Genomic DNA, 20,350 nt, shown 5'->3' with positions numbered 1-20,350 from the left:
AGAACTGATAGACTAAGATCAGAAAGAGGGAGAGGAGGACCTCCCCTGTTGGTGGACTTGGGGAGGGGCATGCATGCAGAAGGGGGGGAGGGGGGGACCAGGAGGGGAGGAGGGAGGGGCTTATGGGGGGGATACAGAATGAATAAAGTGTAATTAATAAAAGTTAATAAAAAAGAAAAAGAAAAAAAGAGAAAAAAAAACTAGATGTTGATGGAAATCCAGAATAAATCCCTTCTCAGTAAAAGTTGTGGTAGTCCAAAGAAATAGAGAAAAATGTGTATTTTTATTGCTTGGGACTCAGCAGTCAGAATCGAAAGAGTATTCTAAGTGATCCAGAAGGGATGGCATAAAGAGGAGGTGGGTCCTGGAGAGGTGGTACTCTCTTTTAAAAGTTAAACTAGCGTCTGACTTACACATCTGTTCTCCTATAAGGGTCATTGCAAAGTGAATGTGAATGTGTACTGGATGAAAGACACAGTTCTCATAAGAAGTATTTTAGTTAAAAAATTAATAAGGAACACAACTTATATCCAGTAAGGATATAAACCTTTATAAACCTTAAAGTGTGGTTTGGAGAGTTAAACATTTTGAATAGGCTTGCATAATTTTTCATCTTATGCACTCAATTTCAGTTTAATACTCAAACATTGGCTGTAAAAGTCATAGAGAAGAGAAAAGTAATTGCTGGATGTGTGGTACTGCCTAAGAAAAGTTACATTCCCAGGCCAGTGTCTGGTTCTCTGTTCAGACTTATTATGCTAGCCTGGCGGCTATGCCTTACACCATTGCCTCGTTCCCAATATTTCAGATATTTAGAGGTATATGAAGGTCAGAAGAATTAGGACCTGAAAGAGAACAGCCAGGCAAGTTAACTCTCAACCTAGTCAAATGGTGGTAACTTGCTGACAGCAAATCTTACAAGCATGGAAATCAGCTTTAATCAAAATCAGGTGGTTGAAATAAATGTGCACAAATACATTCGTTCTACCTGCCTGAGCAATTAGAACTTGGGATCCAGTTCTGCTCTGTGGGTTTTAAGTACCCTTCAGGTCATGCTTCAGAGGTTTATGTTAAGTAGAGGATGTGCATACTTACTGAATGCTTGCTCTCTACGTGGGAAGGACATTTGAATTAAACATAGATAAAATTCAAAAAAATATTACGGCAACAAATGTGCAGTTCAGTTTACAGGGAACTAAGCTGGCCTGGAAACTGGAAGGAACAAATATATGTAACCAAAGTATAGATAATGAGTGGCTGTGAATAGATTTTTATCAGTATGTATCTTGCCAATCATGGGCTGAGTTTCTTTTTGAAAAAATTAGGTCAATGCAATAATTAACAATTTGAGTTTGCACTGCAGTACTTATAAAATTATTCTTTCAAATTAAGACAAATGGAAGCTTCTGCAAAGCAAGTGAATGATTTGTTGCATTTCCCTTATGAACTGTGTAGATGGCTGTAATTCAAATATGTTTAGGTGTTTCTCACCCTGCATATCTGTTTAAATCAGATTACATTGTATTTTTTTTGTCATTTCTCCATAGTTCTAGGGCTCCAATTGATAAAGATGGGCTCTCTCCTTCCTTTCCCAACCCTTGCCAATATACATCTGGAAATGAGCACTGTAAAGAAAGTAAGTAAGCGTAGTCTGAAGTCTCAAGTCATTCCTCAAGCCCTCTTACATTTTGCACCAGTTTTTCAGGAACAGCTTTTAATGGATAGGTAGCCAGCCGTAATGTTTAGTGCTGGCATGTGCCTTCAAAATCCAAATCCTATTTGACCTACTGAAGTCACTGTAAAAATATTTTCTGCTTTTCATTCCAAAAGAATATAGATAGTTTTACATGAAGATTTTTCTACATGAAGAGACAAAAAAAGGGAAACATAAATAAAAAGCTGTGAAATATTTAAGTTTCACTGTGATGGTTTATACTGATTGCCAATGTAATAAAATATAGAATTCTCTGTACAGAGATATCTGGTCATATTTTTGGGAGCTTATAGGTTGGGTAGATTGATGTAGAAAGCCACACCATAAGAGTGGCATTATGTAGGCTTGGGTAAGCCCTTTATGTAAAAACGATGAAGTGAGTTGGACACCAGCACTTTTTGCTTTCAGAGTCACAACACACTTGTTTATGCATGAGACAGTGGACTTATATTACTGCTGCCATTCTCCACCTCCTCCCCATGGTAGACTGTGAGCCTTCAAACTACAAGCCCAAATGAACTTTTCCTTTCTTAAGTTGCTTTTGTAGTGTATTTTCATCACAACAATGGGACTCCAAATAAATCTAGAAAATTAGTATCCAGAAGTTGAGTTGTTGCTGGTATAAAACTGATGATGTGGTTCTTGGAACTAGTTTGTGAGGATCATGGGGGAGTGTTTAAGGCTTCAGGCTGAAAATGACTTAGAGTTCTATCAGTATAGCTTAATAAGTTGCAGTGGAGGTCTCAGAATCTTTGAATTGTTAAAGTTGAAGATCATCTGGTGAGATTTAGAAAGGACAAGATGCCAAAAAATTTTAATTGTTCAGGCCAGCTCACAAAGTTTGAGAGAGGAGCAAGGAGTCCATCAACAAACAAAAAAGACTCATTTTATTTTATAGGGATCTGGTTGCATTGCATCTGGAGAACTCAAGGGTTGCTGAATTAAAAACTAATTAATGAATTTGTTTAGCCGAGGAAATTTCTAAATAAGATACCATCATACTATATCATGATCAAGGCACATTGATGTTGACCAGGGCTACAGTGAGAAAAAGCCAAATAAAAATTGGAATAGGTGGAGTTTGACAAGGAAAAGTAAACAAGTTTAGACGAGTTTAAACTTGCAGTCAAGTTTAGAGTCTTCGGTTCCAAAGAAGCTACACTTGTTAAATAGATTAATGTAAAAAAAAAAAAAAAAAAAGATTAATGTACCAGCTCAGCAGGACAAGACCCGACAGGGACCATGAAAGGCTCTATTTGTGAAAATGCAAGTTCATTTGGAATGAGAGAACATGAACTGAGAATGGCATTGAGGGATTCCTTGCTGAAAAATAATCAACTGTAAGCATTGTTCTATGGGCTCAGCCAAGAAAAGAAAGTAGGGCTATGCCCCTCCCCCCAGTGGTCAGGAATCCTCCAAAATTGGCAGCAGAGTTACTTGGTTGTACCATCCAGGTAGGGATGAAAAACCCAAGACATTAGGGATCATGTAGCTTTGCACCTTGGTTCCAGAGAGCTGCTGAAACAGAATTGTGTGACTGCCAGATTCTTCCCAAAGAATGTTCTGAGAAACCATTTTATGAAGCTGTAATGCTGGAAAATAAGCAATACAGAATTGCTAGAGCCAAAGACCATTTGCCAAAAGAAGGTACACAATGAATAGAGCCAGTCTAACAAGCAGAAAAGCTCCCTTCTGGCAGCAGGTATGGGTTCAGGGCTACACAAGCCATTAGGACCTTACGTTAGTCACCACAAGCCCCAGATTCTCCTGGAGTTGTTGCTAACCTGGTTAGGTTTTAGTCTTGCTTTTTGTCCAATCTGTCACTGCTGTTCCCCCATTCTTTCCTTTTATACAGAGAATGCTTCCTCTCTGGCATTGTGCTTTAGAAGCGTGTAATGTTTCTTTTCATTTTCCAGGAGTTCACAATTAAGAGATACTCTTGAGTCTGAGAATCTTCACCTTATACTTTTTTTTAAATTTTTTATTTAACTTTTATTAATGACACTTTATTCATTTAGTATCCCCCCATAAGCCCCTCCCTCCTCCCTCCCCATCCCCCCCCTTTCTGCATGCATGTCCCTCCCCAAGTCCACTGATAGGGGAAGTCCTCCTCTCCTTCTTTCTGATCTTAGTCTATCAGTTCTCATCAGAAGTAGCCACTGAATCCTGCATTCTCAGGATTCTAGGTTATCTCCATGGATAGTCCTTGGTTGGAGTATGAGTCTCTGGGAAGTTCCCTGTGTTCAAATTTTCTTGTTCTGTTGCTCTCCTTGTGGAGTTCCTGTTCTCTCCAGCTCTTACTATTTCCCACTTCTTACATAAAATTCCATTCATTCTGCCGTCAGTTGGCCATCAGGCTCAGCATCTGCTTTGACAGTCTGCATGGCAGAGGCTTTCAGAGGCCCTCTGTGGTAGGTTCTGAGGTTGTTTCAAACAGTGTTGGAACTGTTGAAGACAACAGAAACTTCTGAGGTTGGACTGAATGACACATTTTGCATTAAGGAATGACCATGAACCTCTGGAGACAAAGCACTGAAAAGTTATGAGTTAAAAGTGATGTGTTTGAGTGTTAAATTGACAAAGGGTAGACAGAATATAGAATCGCTTATAGAATATAGAAATCCACGATTTGGAGACAAATCTTGGATCATGTCTATGAGGGAGCTTTAGACTGGTCTGATAGATGTGGGCAGTGCCATTTCATGAGCAGGGGATCCCGGACTATATTAAAAAGTGCTTTATGTTTCTCATGAAGGATGAAGAACTTTTTGACTAAATCTTGCTTCTGTCATTGGGGAGCTTGAAACAGGTGTGTGGTTTTGTAGTTCTGTCTCATTCTGTCCCATTGATTCTTCCAGCCGGTACTGCCTTTAGACTGCATAATTAGCCAGATTTTCTTCATGTCTTTTGCTATAGTCCTGTCAGAGCTATGTTGTAACCAGGTTGAAGATAAAAACTGGTTATAGAAATAGCTTAGCTCATGCTTTCTACCCTCATTTCTTATTTATTATATGTCATAGTTCATGACGTTATTTGACTTTCAGATACAAAAGTGATTTTGAAAAAAAAAATGACGCTGAATATTCTAAGAAGAATCCAAAGACTTATGTGAAACCTGACGAATGGTGTTATAGTATCAAAATTATCATAAGTAAAAATAACATGGCACACTTTTATTCTGATACGGCTTATGTTACACATGAGTGCACAAAATCAGGTGATTTACCAAACCATATGTCTAAGATTCACTGTGGGGGACTCCTGGGCATCAGTGTCTGAATAAGTAACAAAAGCATGAATGTGAAAAGGAGCAAAACAAAAACACACTTTGAGATGCTGAATCTCATTTAAGAAACTTAACAACTCAAATTATTCCTGAGGTAACTGTCATTATACAAATAAACTAATTTACAAAAACAAATAAGAGTCATTTTCAAAAATCAGGATAGGGACTGTAAGGAGCTAGCTTTGTGTCATGAGCATGTACTACTCTTGCAGAGGACCCAAGTTCTGTGCCCAGCATTTGCACGGGGCAGCTCATAGTTGTCAGTAAGGACAGCTCCAGAGGATTCTATACTTTCTTCAGGCTTCTGTAGGCCCATAAACACATATGAACAAAAACAAATACATTTAACTAAAAAAAAAAAAAAGAATCTTAAAAATAATAAAAATAAGAATTTATAAGACAATTTTAATCTATTAATTAAATATTAGACAGTGTTAAAAATATTTTTAGATAAATTATATTGTTATCAAAACTTCTGAGTTATCATGGGTTTTACTAAAAAAAATACAAGTTTACTTTTAAATTGAATTTTTTCCACAGATTGACGCTAAATATTGTTAAAAAAAACTTTGATTGACTGGAAACTATTGCTTTGTGCTAAAAGTCATATGTATTCTCTTACGTGGTTTTCAGGAATAAACAAGACTGAAGGGGTTGTGGGGTCTTATGCTACAATTTTAAGGAGGTGCTGAGGTCAATCCATACGTGGTAGCGTTGGGATCTTTACAAGAATTTTCTTGGTAGCCATTGAATGTAGCTATGTTTGCAATGGAATCTCAGGGTGCCGTGCTGTCAGAACCATGGAATATCCTCAGAGCAAGGGAGCAGGTATGGATTAGCGCTGGCTTAAGGGAGAAGTTATGTTTGCCTTAGGCAGCAAAGGTGAGGAATGGAGCTACCAACGGGATCAAAGGACTGGGATCCTTTTGAATCACAGTCTATTATGGGTCCTGATTTGAAGAATAGAGCTGCAGAATTTTGGGTTTTCTCTGCTGGCTTTTATTCTTGCGTTCATGCAAGCTTTTGTTGCTATGTTCAACTCTCTTAATTTTTCCACCACGAAAAGTGAATGTTTTTTCTGTACCACTGTATGTTGTCAATATGTAATTTATCTTTTTGTTGTACAGTGGCTTACAGTTAATAGATTTCTTGAGTCTCAGAAAATACTCTATAATTAGACCATTCAATGTTGTTGAAACTAGTAAAGACAATGGGGACTTTTGTCATCAGACTGGTTGCATTTTGGATTAAAAACTGGTTGTGAATAGGGATACAGGATAGTAGGTTCACAGAATGATATGTTTGAATGTCAAGATGAAAAGGAGTCTGACTGAGTCAACCTTCTCAACTTGAGAGAGATTAAAATTAACTTGAAGACAAATCTCTGGGCATGCCTAGGAAAAAGTTTCTAAATTTGCTGAATTGAACTGAGAAATACCACCAAAAATGTGAGTGGGACCATTGCTTAAGGTCTAAGACTGAATGAAGAGGAGAAAACAAACTGAGCACCAGCTTGTACCTTTCTTTGCATCCTAATTACAAATATAACATAGAAGAGTTATAATTTATAACAAGTATAAATATAACAGTTGATGCCATCCCTTCCCTAACGCAATGGTTTCTACCCTTAAACTGAGCCATAATAAACCAGTTCTTTCTAATGTTTTGTGTCAACATGCCCTCACAACCATGAGGAAAGTAACTGAGAGAGATGATGAGTCTTTCCTACATTTGTACAACTCCTATTGCTGTTGCTTTTTCCAGAAGTTTCTGTGATACCAAGTAAGCATTTGTTAGAACACCAATCCAAATCAGTGTTTTCCCTCACTACATATTCACATTTTATTCCCTGACTTTTCTTCTACCAACAACATTTTCTTTACAAAAATATTCTTGTGAATAACTTCCTTAGCAAAATTGCATGCCATTTTAGCAGAGATGGAGAAACTGGGCATTCAATGGAGTTTCAAATCTGGATCACATTCCTCTTGGCTAGTATTGTAATTGAAGGTCCCATGACTGGCAGTAGGTGAGCACAGATAACTCCTGAGTATAAAGTAGTAGCACAGTTCTTAAAATATTTATTAGTGGCCCACAGGACTGCATGCTATGAACTTATTTTTTACATTAGGTGTCAGAGATATATAAAGTAAATAGTGACACCAAGGGCATTATAACTTGGATGCTTTTGTTAAATTTGATCAACCTTTGTAGATAAAGATATCAAGCTAAGAGTTGCTAATCAGTCATGGAAGCTAAGTGAGAAGGGTAGAGGCTATTCTTGGTAGTATATAAAGGAAAGATAACAGATAAAGCAGAAGACCAGGCCTAGAACTAAACCACAAAGATAGCCCATCTTCCAACAAGGTTAAATTCCTAGAAAAAAAAAAAACATTTAATATGCAAGGGGGGGGGTGATTATTTCTTGGAAAGCACAGGTAAACAACACACCTAAAAATCTTGAATCTCTAAATTCCCCAAACTCTGTCAGCTTTCAGAAGTTGCCTAATTTGCTTAGGAAGGTTCACCAACCCCCTTTTATAGCCAGAAGGACCAGTGTAATCCTAGAGTAGAACCCGAGTAAACTACTCCAAGGGAGACGGTAGTAGAGGTATTTTGTTGGTGCTTTTCAGGAGTGTAAGACCGATTATTCTGCAAAAAACTCTGGGAAATAGCAAGGGTGTAATATAAGGATGACCTTTTGGTGGCATGTTGCTCATTTAGATACCAACTGAAAGTAAATGCCAGTGTTGAAATTGCCATGCCATACATTATGGAAAAAAAATACAGGTGTCAGAGTTGTGATTCTGCTACATGTGCCAGACAATGTTCATATGCTATGCTACATATGCTCAGATGCTACATATGCTCAGAAAGCCATTATACTCATTATTCATGGGGTGAGGACAAGAGGATGCATGGTTTTCAAAGAGTAATATGTACCTTGGTAATACTGGTCTCACATCACAGAGAAGTTACCTTATTGAACTCTCTCTAAGTCATATAAGTAAGAAAAATCAATATGTAACTGAATTCAGTAATAAAATTAGGACTATTAGGATGCCTCAAAACAGAGGCTACAGTACAGCACTCAGATAGCGGAAGGCAGATGATTACCGTATTGGCCAGTTTGGAGTTCTAGTTTGACTGGGATCAAGGTTACTTAGAAAATTAGTATATTTCTTAATTTTCTTGAGATAGATATTTTTAATAGTTTATTATTTTTATTTTATATTTATTACAATTTATTCATTTTGTGTCCTGGCTGTAGCCCCCTTCATCTCCTCCCATTCCCACTCACCCTCCCTCTTCTCCCCCTATGCCTCTTCCCTAGTTCACTGACACGGGAGGTCCTCCTCCACTTCTATCTGACCCTAGTCTATCAAGTCTCATCCATGCTGGCTGCATCATCTTCCTCTGTGGCCTGGCAAGGCTGCACTCCCCAGGGGAAGGTGATCAAAGAGCAGGCCACTGAGTTCATATCAGAGAGAACCCTGATCCCTTTACTATGGAACCTACTTGGAAACTGAGCAGGGGGTCTATGTCCTCTCCATGAATGGTCCTTGTATGGAGTCTTTGCAGGCCTCCTGGGTCCAGATTTTTTGCTCTGTTGGTCTCCTTGTGAAGTTCCTGTTCCCTCCAGGTCTTTCTATCTCCCTCTACTTCTATAAAGTTTTCTGGACTCTGTCCAAAGTTTGGCTAAGTATCTTAGTATCTCCTTCCATATCCTGATGGGTAGACTCTTTCAAAGGCCCCCTGTGGAAGGTTCCTGTCCTATTCCTTTTCTACTACTTCCGATGTATATCCTGTTTGCCCTTCTGAGTAAGGATTCAGCCTCTTCCCTAGGGTTCTTTTTGTTGTTTAGCTTCTTTAGAACTATAGATTTTAGTATGTTTATCCATATTATATGGTTAATATCTGCTTATACGTGAGTATATACAATATGTGTCTTTCTAATTCTGGCTTACCTCAATCAGGATGATCTTTTCTAGTTCCTGCCATTTGCCTGCAGATTTCATGATTTCCTTGTTTTTAATTGATGAGTAGTATTCCATTGTGTAAATGTACCACAGTTTCTTCAGTTGAGTGATATAGAGGTTGTTTCCAGATTCTGCCTATTTTGAATAATGTTGTTATGAACATGGTCGAGCAAATATCCTTGCTGTATGGTTGAACATCTTTCAGATATATTCCCAGGGGCGGTATACCTAGACCTTGAGGTAGCACTATTCCTAATTTTTTGAGAAAGTGCCAGAATTATTTGCACTTTCCCACCAGCTATGGTTGAGGGCTCTCCTTTCTCTACATCCTCTCTAGCATGCATCATTCCTTGAGTTTTTTATCTTAGCCATTCTGATGAGTGTAAGGTGAAATCTCAGGGTTGTTTTGATTTGCGTTTCCCTGATGACTATGGAACATTTCTTTAAGTGTTTCTCTGCCATTTGATAGTCCTCTTTTGAGGATTCTCTGTTCAGCTCTGTACCCCATTTTTTAATTGGATTACTTGTCTTTTTGTTTAACTTCTTGAGTTCTTTATGTATTCTGGATATTAGTTGAGAGGAATATTTTTAAAGAAGGTTGTTCAGTGGATTTAGTGTTTAGGATTTTTGTCAGGACTATGGGTGGACAACCAATCAATGCTGGGTCTGAATGAAATTAGAAGGCAAAAGAAAGTGAAACTGTCCATCTGGCTCTTTTTTCTAAAGCAAGGTATATTTCTCATGCTTAAATACATGACTCTGAGTTCTTGAGTTTTTAATTCTATGATTATGCTACTAATCCACAGACATTCTCTGACAATGGAGCTCAGAATGAAATTTGCTGACAGCATTATGTATTTTTTTTTCATTTATTTGTTTGTTCATTTTACATCCCAATGGAGACTCTACTCCCTTCTCTCCATCTAGTGCCATCCTCCTATACACTCCTTGCTCGTAGTACCAACCCGCCATGGAATATCAAGTCATATCAAGACTAAGTGTTCCCTCTTTCACTGAGCCAAGACAAGGCAACCCTGCTAGGGAAACGAGATCCAGAGGGAAGCAAGAGTCTAAGTCAGAGACAGCCCCTCCACTCCAATTGTTAGGGGACCCACTTGAGGACCAAGCAGCCCATCAGCTTCATATATGTAGGAGGCCTAGAACCAGACCATGCATGTTCTTTGGTTGGTGCTTTAGTCTTTGTTGTGGTAATTTTAAATGTACATGCTAATAATGTTTATTATTAGCCTATAATTATTACGGCTGCATTATCTAACTGCTATCATAATCAATAAAGATACAGATGTGTGTTAAATTTTAGATCTGCCTTATATCACCTTGGGCTTGGCAGATAATTCCACCTATGCTATCTCATAATCTCTCAGCCCCATCCCAACCCATCTGCTTTATCCATTCTTATCTGGACTACTTTTTATCTATAATCCCAAAATACGTGCTTATATTCCTTACCTGGGCCATTACTTTTCAAGCTCTTCTTGGAGTCCTTCCTCCTGGCCCACATGGTTCTCTTTCTATCCCATGACAGCTGTGCTTTCTCCTTTCTCCTCCACCTCTTTTCTCCTTTCTGTGGTCCTCTCTTGTCCTCAAAGGCTTGGAACATGGCTCAAGTGTGTTAGCATTTTATTGGTCAAACAGAGAGGCAAGTTTGTGTCATCATTTAGGGAACTTGAGTGTCTGCTTATAAAAACAGCAAGCAGACCTTAGTGGAGAAAACAATTAACATTGGAATAGATAGCACTAGGCCGACCCCCAACAAGCCTCTGAGTCCTCATGAACCCACATATCTAAGTATTCCTGTGGTGTCCTTGACCCTTCCAGCTCCCTCAATTCTTCTAACTTCTGAATTCTTGAATTTAATCATTCTACAAATTTTGGTATAATGTTCTTTTGCAATGTATACAGTTTACCCTTGTTCATTCAAATGCTGATTTCTCTCCCCCACTATCAGCTTCAATTTGCATTGTGATGTTTATATTAAGCATCACTTGTGTCAAGTTTATGTAAACATGCCACCATTTGTTCTCTGTATCGTCAATTAAAAGAACCAGGCACACATGCTGAGCAATGGAGAGGATAGGGTGGGACATCCTGGTCCGGAGTGGAAGGAAGAGGAAGGAAGCAGGAGTAGAGGAGGGGAGAGAGACTGTGGAGGAGAGTCTTGGAGCCACATGGTGGAGAGATGAACTGGACCTTAGATATGACTAAAAGCAAGGACAATAGGTAAAATCTGAATGATAGGAAATTATGCAAGCTTGGGGGTTTAAGATAGAGTAACTATTGCCCAGCATTGTGCTCTAGGTTAATTAAATAAATCCTCATCTCTGTGTGATGATTTGGTTATACAGCTGTTTGGGAATAACCACTGCTTAACTAAAAGATAACTCAATAATGAATATTAAATAACGACAACATACAAAAATGTCCTACTATAGCTACAGGCTTCATGGATTTTCCAATGTACTGGCGCTCTGTGGTGAGAACTTTTTAACATTTGTCATCTTATGAACTAATTCTGTAATAAACCTGAGCAAATATATAAACACCAGCACCCATTATATATATGCATTTATATGTATATATAATTGTAGTAATTGACAATTTCTCTGGAGAATATGATTAACATAGTTGCATTTGCCACAATGTGAATTAACATAGGAATCAAGTCTAGAAGCCAAAAAAGTTTTATAAATAGAGTTACATTTATTCCCTCGAGGGAATAAATGAATAACACAAAGTATATTTATCTATAAAAACAATCCTGAGTAGCCAGGAGGGTGTAGAATAGACTAGCATACAGATAAAACTAAACAATGGCAAACCATAGAAAAGCTTCCAATATATCCAACAAAGAAGCCTCTCAGTCGCACCAAGGAACGCATACAAAAATACCCAAGTAGGGGCTAAAGAGATGGCTCTGTGGTTGAGAGCACATTGCTCTTCCAGTTCACAGGAGACAGGTGAACAAAGTTAAGTTCCTAAAACCCACATCAAGCAGCTAACATTCACCTTAACTCCTGCTACTGGGATGTGACATCCTCTTCCTGTGTCTGCCCCCACCTGCGCTCATGTACACAGACATACACATAATAAAATATAAAGGTCAAAATAATCTTAAAAGTATGAGCATATGCAATCAAATATACAGTGGAATAAAAAAGACATAAAATAATGGGCTCAAATATGCAATGTATATATCTGATAACTGGCCTCATTTACCAGCATTGGGTTCTTGGCATAGGGGCTAGGGTAGCAACTGTAAATCTCTGGAATTACTATCTCTATACAACTTTGTTAACATATTAAGTATAATATATCATTGCCTGGAAGTGAAAACTTAGTCGCACTATAGTTACCTAACAGACGCAGTGGTGGCTGTCATAATTACATTCCCACTGGAGAAATTAGCCCTTTCCCTGCAAAACACAGCAAAATGGAATAGGTGAAGAGACAACACCAACATCAGACTATCATATGGATTACTGTAAACTCAAGATGAGAATAGTCCTCATCGTTGCTATAGAACTGAATGTGGTGTGTTTGCTGAATAAATGAAAATGACCTCAGAAGCTTAGCAAGTGACCATTAATTTGATTTGGTAGATGCTTTCTTTGGTATCTTTATTGGAATAAAAGAAACAGACAACAGAATGTATTTATAGTCCTCCTCATGGGCTACGACAGTGTTCTGTCCTTTTTCATGTCATGGTTTGAAGAAATCCAGGCCATCTGGACATCTCACAGAACATCAGAATGCACTACTATTATACAAATGGCATTATTCTAATTAGACTAAATAAGGAAGGAATGGCTGGCAGGATGGAAAGCAACACATATTCTAGAGTGTGGGAAAGATTCTGTGAGCCATTGTGATCTCAACATGGTAACATACTTTAGAGAGCCATTCTGCTGGGTCATTCTTTCTTCAGAAAAGGATGCAGTTTTGTGTTCGTTACCCCGGGTGGTGAAACGCAATGGCTGTTTGGCCTGGGGAAGTGTCAGAGTTTCTACTACTGTAATTAAAAAACCATGACCAAAATTAAGATGGGGCTTATTTTAGCTGACACTTTTAGGTAACAGGCCATCACTGAGAAAAGTCAGGGCAAAGACTCAAGTCAGGGACTGAAGCAGAAACCATAGACGAGTTCTGCTTAATGGTTTTCTCAGCCTGCCTTCTTACACTTTTGGTTGTGAGCTGAGCCTTTAAGAGCTGAGCCATCGCTCCAGCCCTCAGCCTGCTTTCATATGGAACTCAGTGGGATGGGCTTTCACTAGTCAATAATTTACCAAGAGCAAGACTCACAGACTTTATAAGGATTTCAGTTGAGATCCTATTCACAGATAACTCTAGCTTATGGGAAACTGAGGAAAAAGTAACCTGTATAACTGATTCAATTTCAGTTTGACAGACAAACAGATCACTTATAAAGTCATAACTTTTCCTTTCTTGTTTTCTCCCAAGATCTCATATCAATATCAGTATCACAATATAAACCATCCCATCTTTTAAAAGTCCAATATTCATCAAAAATTCAAACATTTTTAAAAATTCTTTATTAATTACACTTTATTCACTTTGTATCCCCCCCTGTGGTTCCCTCCCTCCTCTCCTCCCAATCCCTCCTTTTCTCACCCTCTGCATGCATGTCCCTCCCAAAGTACATTGACAGGGAAAGTCTTCTTTTCCTTCCTTCTGATCCTAGTCAATTAGGTCTCATCAGGAATGGCTGCATTGTCTTCTTCTGTGGCCTGGTGATGCTGCTTCCCCCTCAAGGGGAGGTAATTAAAGAACAGGCCAATCAGTTCATGTCAGAGACAGTCCCTGTTCCTATTACAATGGAACCAACCCACTTGGACACTGAACTGCCATGGGATACAGGGGTCCTGGGTTATCTCCATGCATAGTCCTTGGTTGGAATATCCGTCTCAGGAAAGAACCCTGTGCTCAGATTTTTTGGTTCTGTTGCTCTCCTTGTGGAGTTCCTGTCCTCTCCAGATCTTACTGTTTCCCACTTCCTTCCTAAGATTCCCTGCACTCTGCCCAAAGGTTGCCCATAAGTCTCAGCATCTGCATTGATAGTCTGCAGGGCAGAGCCTTTCAGAGGTCCTCTGTATCAGGCTGCTGACTTGTTCCCTCTTTTTTCTTTCTTCTGATGTCTATCCTCTTTGCCTTTCTGGATAGGGATTGAGCATTTTAGCAAGAGTCCTCCCTCTTGATTAGTTTCTTTAGGTGTACAGATTGCAGTAGGTTTATCCTATATTATATATCTATATGAGTGAGTATATGCCATGTGAATCTTTCTACTTCTGGGATATTTCACTCAGGATGATCTTTTCAAGATCCCACCATTTACCTGCAAATTTCATGATTTCCTTGTGTTTTATTGTTGAGTAATATTCCATTGTGTAGATATACCACAATTTGTGCATCTATTCCTCTACTGAGGGGCAGCTGGGCTGTTTCCAGCTTCTGGCTATTACAAATAAGGCTGCTACAAACATGGTTGAGCAAATGTCCTTATTGTGTACTTGAGCCTCTTTTGGGTATATGCCTAGGAGAGGTATAGCTGGACCTAACCAAGCAAGTCAAAGATTGTATGAAAAAAATTTCCAGTCTCTGAAGAAAGAATTAGAAGAAAATATCAGAAGATGGAAAGATCTCCCATACTCATGGCTTGGCAGGGTTAATATAGCAAAAATGGCCATTTTACCAAAAGCAATCTACAGATTCAATGCAATTCCCATCAAATTACCAACACAATTCTTTACAGACCTTGAAAGAAAAATTCTCACCTTCATATGGAACAACAAGAAACCAAGAATTGCTAAAACAGTTCTCTACAATAAAAGATCTTCAGGAGGTATCTCCATCCCTGATCTCAAGCTGTACTATAGAGCAACAATACTAAAAACTGCATGGTACTGGCATAGAAACAGACTGGTGGATCAATGGAATTGAATAGATGACCCTGACATAAATCCACACACTTATGGACACATGATTTTCGACAAAGATGCCAAAACCATTCAATGGAAAAAAGACAGCATCTCCAAAAAATGGTGCTTGTCTAACTGGATGTCTACATATAGAAAAATGCAAATAGATCCATATTTATCACCCTGCACAAAACTAAAGTCCAAGTGGATCAAAGACCTCAATATAAAACCAGACACACTAAACCGCTTAGAAGAAAAAATGGGGAAGAGCCTTGAACTCATTGGCACAGGAGACAACTTCCTGAACAGAGCACCAACAGCACAGGCTCTAAGAGCAACAATCAATAAATGGGACCTCATGAAACTGAAAAGCTTCTGTAAAGCAAAGGACACTGTCATCAGAACAAAACGACAGCCTACATATTGGGAAAGTATCTTCACCAACCCTATATCTGACAGAGGGATAATAGCCAGTATATATAAAGAACTAAAGAATTTAAACAGAAAAAAAATCAAGTAATCCAATTAAAAATGGAGTGCAGAGCTAAACAGAGAATTCTCAATAGAAGAATATCGAATGGCAGAGAAACACTTAAAGAAATGCTCAACCTCATTAGCCATCAGGGAAATGCAAATTAAAACGACTCTAAGATTTCACGTTACACCCATCAGAATGGCTAAGATCAAAAACTCAAGAGACATCACATGCTGAAGAGGTTGTGGAAAAAGGGGATCTCTCCTCCACTGCTGGTGGGAATGTAAACTTGTACAACCACTGTGGAAAGCAATTTCACGCCTTCTCAAATTCAAACATTTTAAAAATTCAATCTCTTTAAAATATTCAAAGTCTCTCTAAGATGTCCACTGTTTCATAACTGTGAAAAGGATTAACATGTGTGAAGACACAAGGGTGACAGTGGGAGAAGGAAGGGAGTTATGGACATGATTAAAGTGTTTTGTATTCATGCTTAAAAATTTCAAATAAATATAAATAAACAAACAAAAAACCCACTAAACAAGTGTATATGCATAACTAAATAAGTGTACACTCTTATTTTTTTGTTTGAAGCTTTAAGTGAAAATCTAGAAATAATGGAAGAATAATAAACTTTAGTAATATAAACCCTAATATTATTGACTATTAACACTACAAAAAGATGATATTAGTGATGAAAGTTGAGGTCAGGTAGTTTGGGTTATTGTGATGGTTACTGATATGAAAGAAAGTAAGTGTATTTGATAACATTTTAAAAAAAAATAGCCAAGTGTTACCTATGAAAAATTACAGAATGGTAAGTTCTGGAATAAAACCAGCATTTTGGCTTAAACATGGAATAGATGTTCTATATGAGAAGGAAAGCCACTGGGAAGGAGTGGGTATCATTTGCTTACCTCTTGGCTCTGTTGCCTTTTTTATTTCCTGAATGTGGAATTTATAGTACTGTTTAATTCAGAACAAATTAAATGTCAGTCTGACACACTCGATTGATTATGCAAGTCCTAATCAGTTAATCACAACTGATGCAATTTCCTGTGTGTAACAGCTATGACATGTCTAGAAAGCATCTTGCTGTTCTGGAACTGATGCTATTTTCTTCAGTGGTGTAGTCACATATAAGTTGCTCCATTGTGTAACCTCTCACCCATACTCTGATACTTAACAAACTCAATGGTGACACACACACACACAAAAAGAAGACTTGAAAGTAAGAGGACTTAAGCCTTGTGGCATAAGAAGAGCAGAAGGAGATGAAGGGGGAGAATAGGGGTGAAAAGACTCAAATTTATTATATAAATGTTTTTTAGACTCCCAAACAACAAAAATACTTTAAAAATTAAATATCATTTGTATATGTTGCATCTAGGTGGGCATTCTTCATTGGCATTTGGGTATACACAGTTCAAGCTTTATATACAGTTCAGTTCACTAATATTGAATGGATGCAGGCTTACCTTCCAGTGGTTTCGGTGGGTCATTAAAAACAATGAGCATAGATCTTTCAATATTAAGATTTTTCAGAAAGAAAGATACACTGAGGCACTAAAATACTTCAAGGACTGTAGAGGAATTTTAATGAAGCAACATGGTTACTCTGGCAAGGGATCAAATTTAGATCTAGGTGCATGAGATCTGGCATGACACTTCCTTAGCATACACCTTTAATCCCTCTGGTTGGAATATAGGCATTCCTCACCTTTAATTCCTCTGGGTTGAATACAGGCCTGCCCCTACTATACACTTTTAATCCCAAACAATGACTTTTAACTGAGGGACAGACAAACTGATGAATCAGAGAAAGATTTGACAGAATGAGTCAGAGATAGAATACATCCAACTCTCAGGAGAACTGACAGGAAAGAGAAGCTGCTTAACAGCATCACAGAGAGTAGAGAGGAGGATGGTATGGCACAGGAATGCAATGCATTCATTGTTCATACAATACAATGCATTGTATTGTTCATGCAGTCAGTTTAGTGCAGTTCCATTGAGTTCACTGTAGGCAGTTCGGTGCAGTCCAGTTCGTGGAATTCAGAAGCAGTTTTTCCAAGCAGAGCAATTCAGTAAGAAACCAAGAGAAGCCAATTTGAATCACTCAGTTTGGGGAGTAGTTTGGGGTCAGGGCAGCTGAGTTAAACCAGCCAGCCAGAGTTCAGAAAGAGATAGAAAGGGTCAGCTTATTCAACAGTAAGTTTTGGAGGCTGAAAACATTCTAGGACTAGGTTAGCAGACAGAGGCTGGAAGCTGAAGCCTTCAAGGTCCAGGCTTGCAGAAGTTTAGATTAAATGCTGGCTAGAAGCTTCTTGGCCTAGACCTGAGGATATTTATATGAAAATGCTCTGGGTTCAACCCATGTCATGTATTCATAAATCTTGGGTACAACTATCATCTCATCTGTTCGTCTGAGGAAATAACAATATTTATAAAAGGCAGACTCATTAGGTAACAAGGAGGCTGTGCCATCTAAACAGCAGAAGGGAAGGTATTGCAATTACTTTTTCTGCATTATCACTTAAGTTCAATTAGACACTAAGGGTAATGACAGGCATCTATTTCAATTCCATGACATAAATTAGTTCAATAGAATCTGAAAGACTATTCCTTTGATTGGGCAGAGGTTGGGGGAGCTAGAGTGCTCAGGTAATCAAAGGACAAGGTGGAACCTGGGAGGCATGGACTTAATTCCCTAGTGCAGAGTAGCACTGCCTTGAAGTCTCATGGCATGGTGAGCTTCAGGATCAGCTGGTGCCCTTTGTCTAGAGGTTAACACATCCTTCCCTGGGAGTCAGATAAGATGATCAGGGAACAAGAAGTAGCTGAGAGTTCTACATCCAGGCATGCAGGCAGCAGGAAGAGTCGGGCTCAAGTACTAGTGTGGGTGTTTGAAAGCTCAAAGCCCACCCCAAGTGATACAATTCCAGTAACAAGGCCACACCTCTAATCCTTTTCAAATAGTTCAATTCTCTGATTACTAAGTGTTCAACTATATGGTCTTATGGTGGCCATTCTCACTCAAACCTCCACATCAGGGAAAAACAGAACTGGGAGGATCTTAGCATGAGTGAATTTTTGCATTTCACCTATTCATCATAATATTTGATAATTTGTTCTGTGTTCCCAGTAACACTAATATCACTGTCTTTATATCTGCATATTACATATGTGTTTACCTTTTTATTGCTCTTTCCTTTCTGCTCTGTTTTCTAGTAAAATAGTCACATCTCAGATGCTTTTAGGTCTGAGAAGGTACAAAGATGCTCAAACTTTATACAAGTTTCCAGCAAAAAAAAACTTGTGTATACTTTTATTGTTATAAAAGCTTTTGTATACTTTTAGAACCATCTCAACTACTTCATCCAGGTACTAAGGGTTACACAGATGACTGGGTAGCTAATATGTACAAGGAAATATTTTATTAGGAATTTTAATATTATTTATATCCAACTGGATACATTTAACAGACATTAATTCAAGTATTAATTCTGTGATTGCACAGGTATAGTTTGAATTTGGTAGAATATTTATGTTAAATTATCATAAATTTATCATAAACTATCATGAAATTTCTTGTTGGGACAAGATTTATAAGTCCACTGTTTAAGAACTAACAAAACATCTTAAAAATAAAACTTGGTTCTCAGTATAAAAAAACAAACAGGAATCCTGTTTTAATATCTTTAAAGCAAATTCATTGTCATGGTGAATTTTACCTTAAAATATGGCTTTGCGATTGTTACTAAAGGTGAGATTAATGGCAGGTTATACTCTCCACATCTGCAATCATGGAAAATAAGCCCCTAGTATGAAGGTTTTTTATTTTTTTGTTTTTTTTCACAAAGCTGGAATCTGAAGCCCAGGTCTGCCTGTATTCTTCCCAATAGACTCTGTCCATATAACAATCATATTTCTTTGAAAGAAAGAGGCAGAGACATTGAAATAAACACAAACAGGACAGAAGCAGACAGAACAGTCAGGTTTGATGTCTTGAAGACTTAGCAACCAAATGCAGCTTTGACTCACTGTTGGTGTCAGATTGACTCAGTGCTGTGAGACGGGCTGAGTTCCAGGTCCTTGGTTGTGGAGCTCCTGTCTTGCCCTGAAGTGTTGCAGATGATCCCAGGTAAGGCTGATGAAACAGCCGTGTGAGCACAGAGTGTTATCTGTAGCGAATCCAAGTCTAGCAGGTGTTTTTACAACAACAACTTTTTGCAAATTAGTTCGTGAAACGTAATATTTGAAGGTCAATGACATTTGAAAAAAATGGAAAACATGCTATAAAGAGACATTTATTAAAGATGTAGTAAGGAACTATAGACAGTCTTCCACTAAATACTATAAACCATGCCTTAGAGACTTCTAATTAAAAATAAGAATGTATATCACATTAATTTCTATCAAGCTCGACTTTGAGATAAGTTGTGGTTGAACCAAGGACCCCATTGAACTTTCCCATATTGAGAAAGTTGCCTGGAAGTGAGTTTAGGTCTTCCAGGGCAAAAGTAGGTCAGCTCCCAGCATGCTTTGAGCCATGTAAATTCCAGTACAAACAGTAATATAAGAAAAGCGGAATTGGCATCTTCTTTTCTTGATGGATTATTCACCTGCATATTGTATTTTTTCACCCATATTACAAAGAAAAATATAGTTTATGTAAACCATGAATAAATTGTTTCTCCGTTCTAGGCGTCTCAGTCAATGAGTCCACAATAGGACATATTGCCTACACTTGAAAACTGCACTTAGCTCTCTAAAAGCTTTGAAAACACTATCACATCAAAATATTGTAAAGAACTGTGTAGAATCAATGCAATTGGGTTTTTAGATTGTCTAAGTGCACTAACATTTTAGCATCCCTTTTGAAAAATTGTTTGCTCCATATGATAGGTTAGTGCCCTATTCAGAAAGGGAATGATCTCC

The sequence above is a fragment of the Psammomys obesus genome, unplaced genomic scaffold (genome assembly GCF_907164565.1).
Source record: "Psammomys obesus unplaced genomic scaffold, mPsaObe1.curated_primary_1811, whole genome shotgun sequence".
NCBI lineage: Eukaryota > Metazoa > Chordata > Mammalia > Rodentia > Muridae > Psammomys > Psammomys obesus.
Note: the sequence above shows the minus strand (reverse complement) of the source record.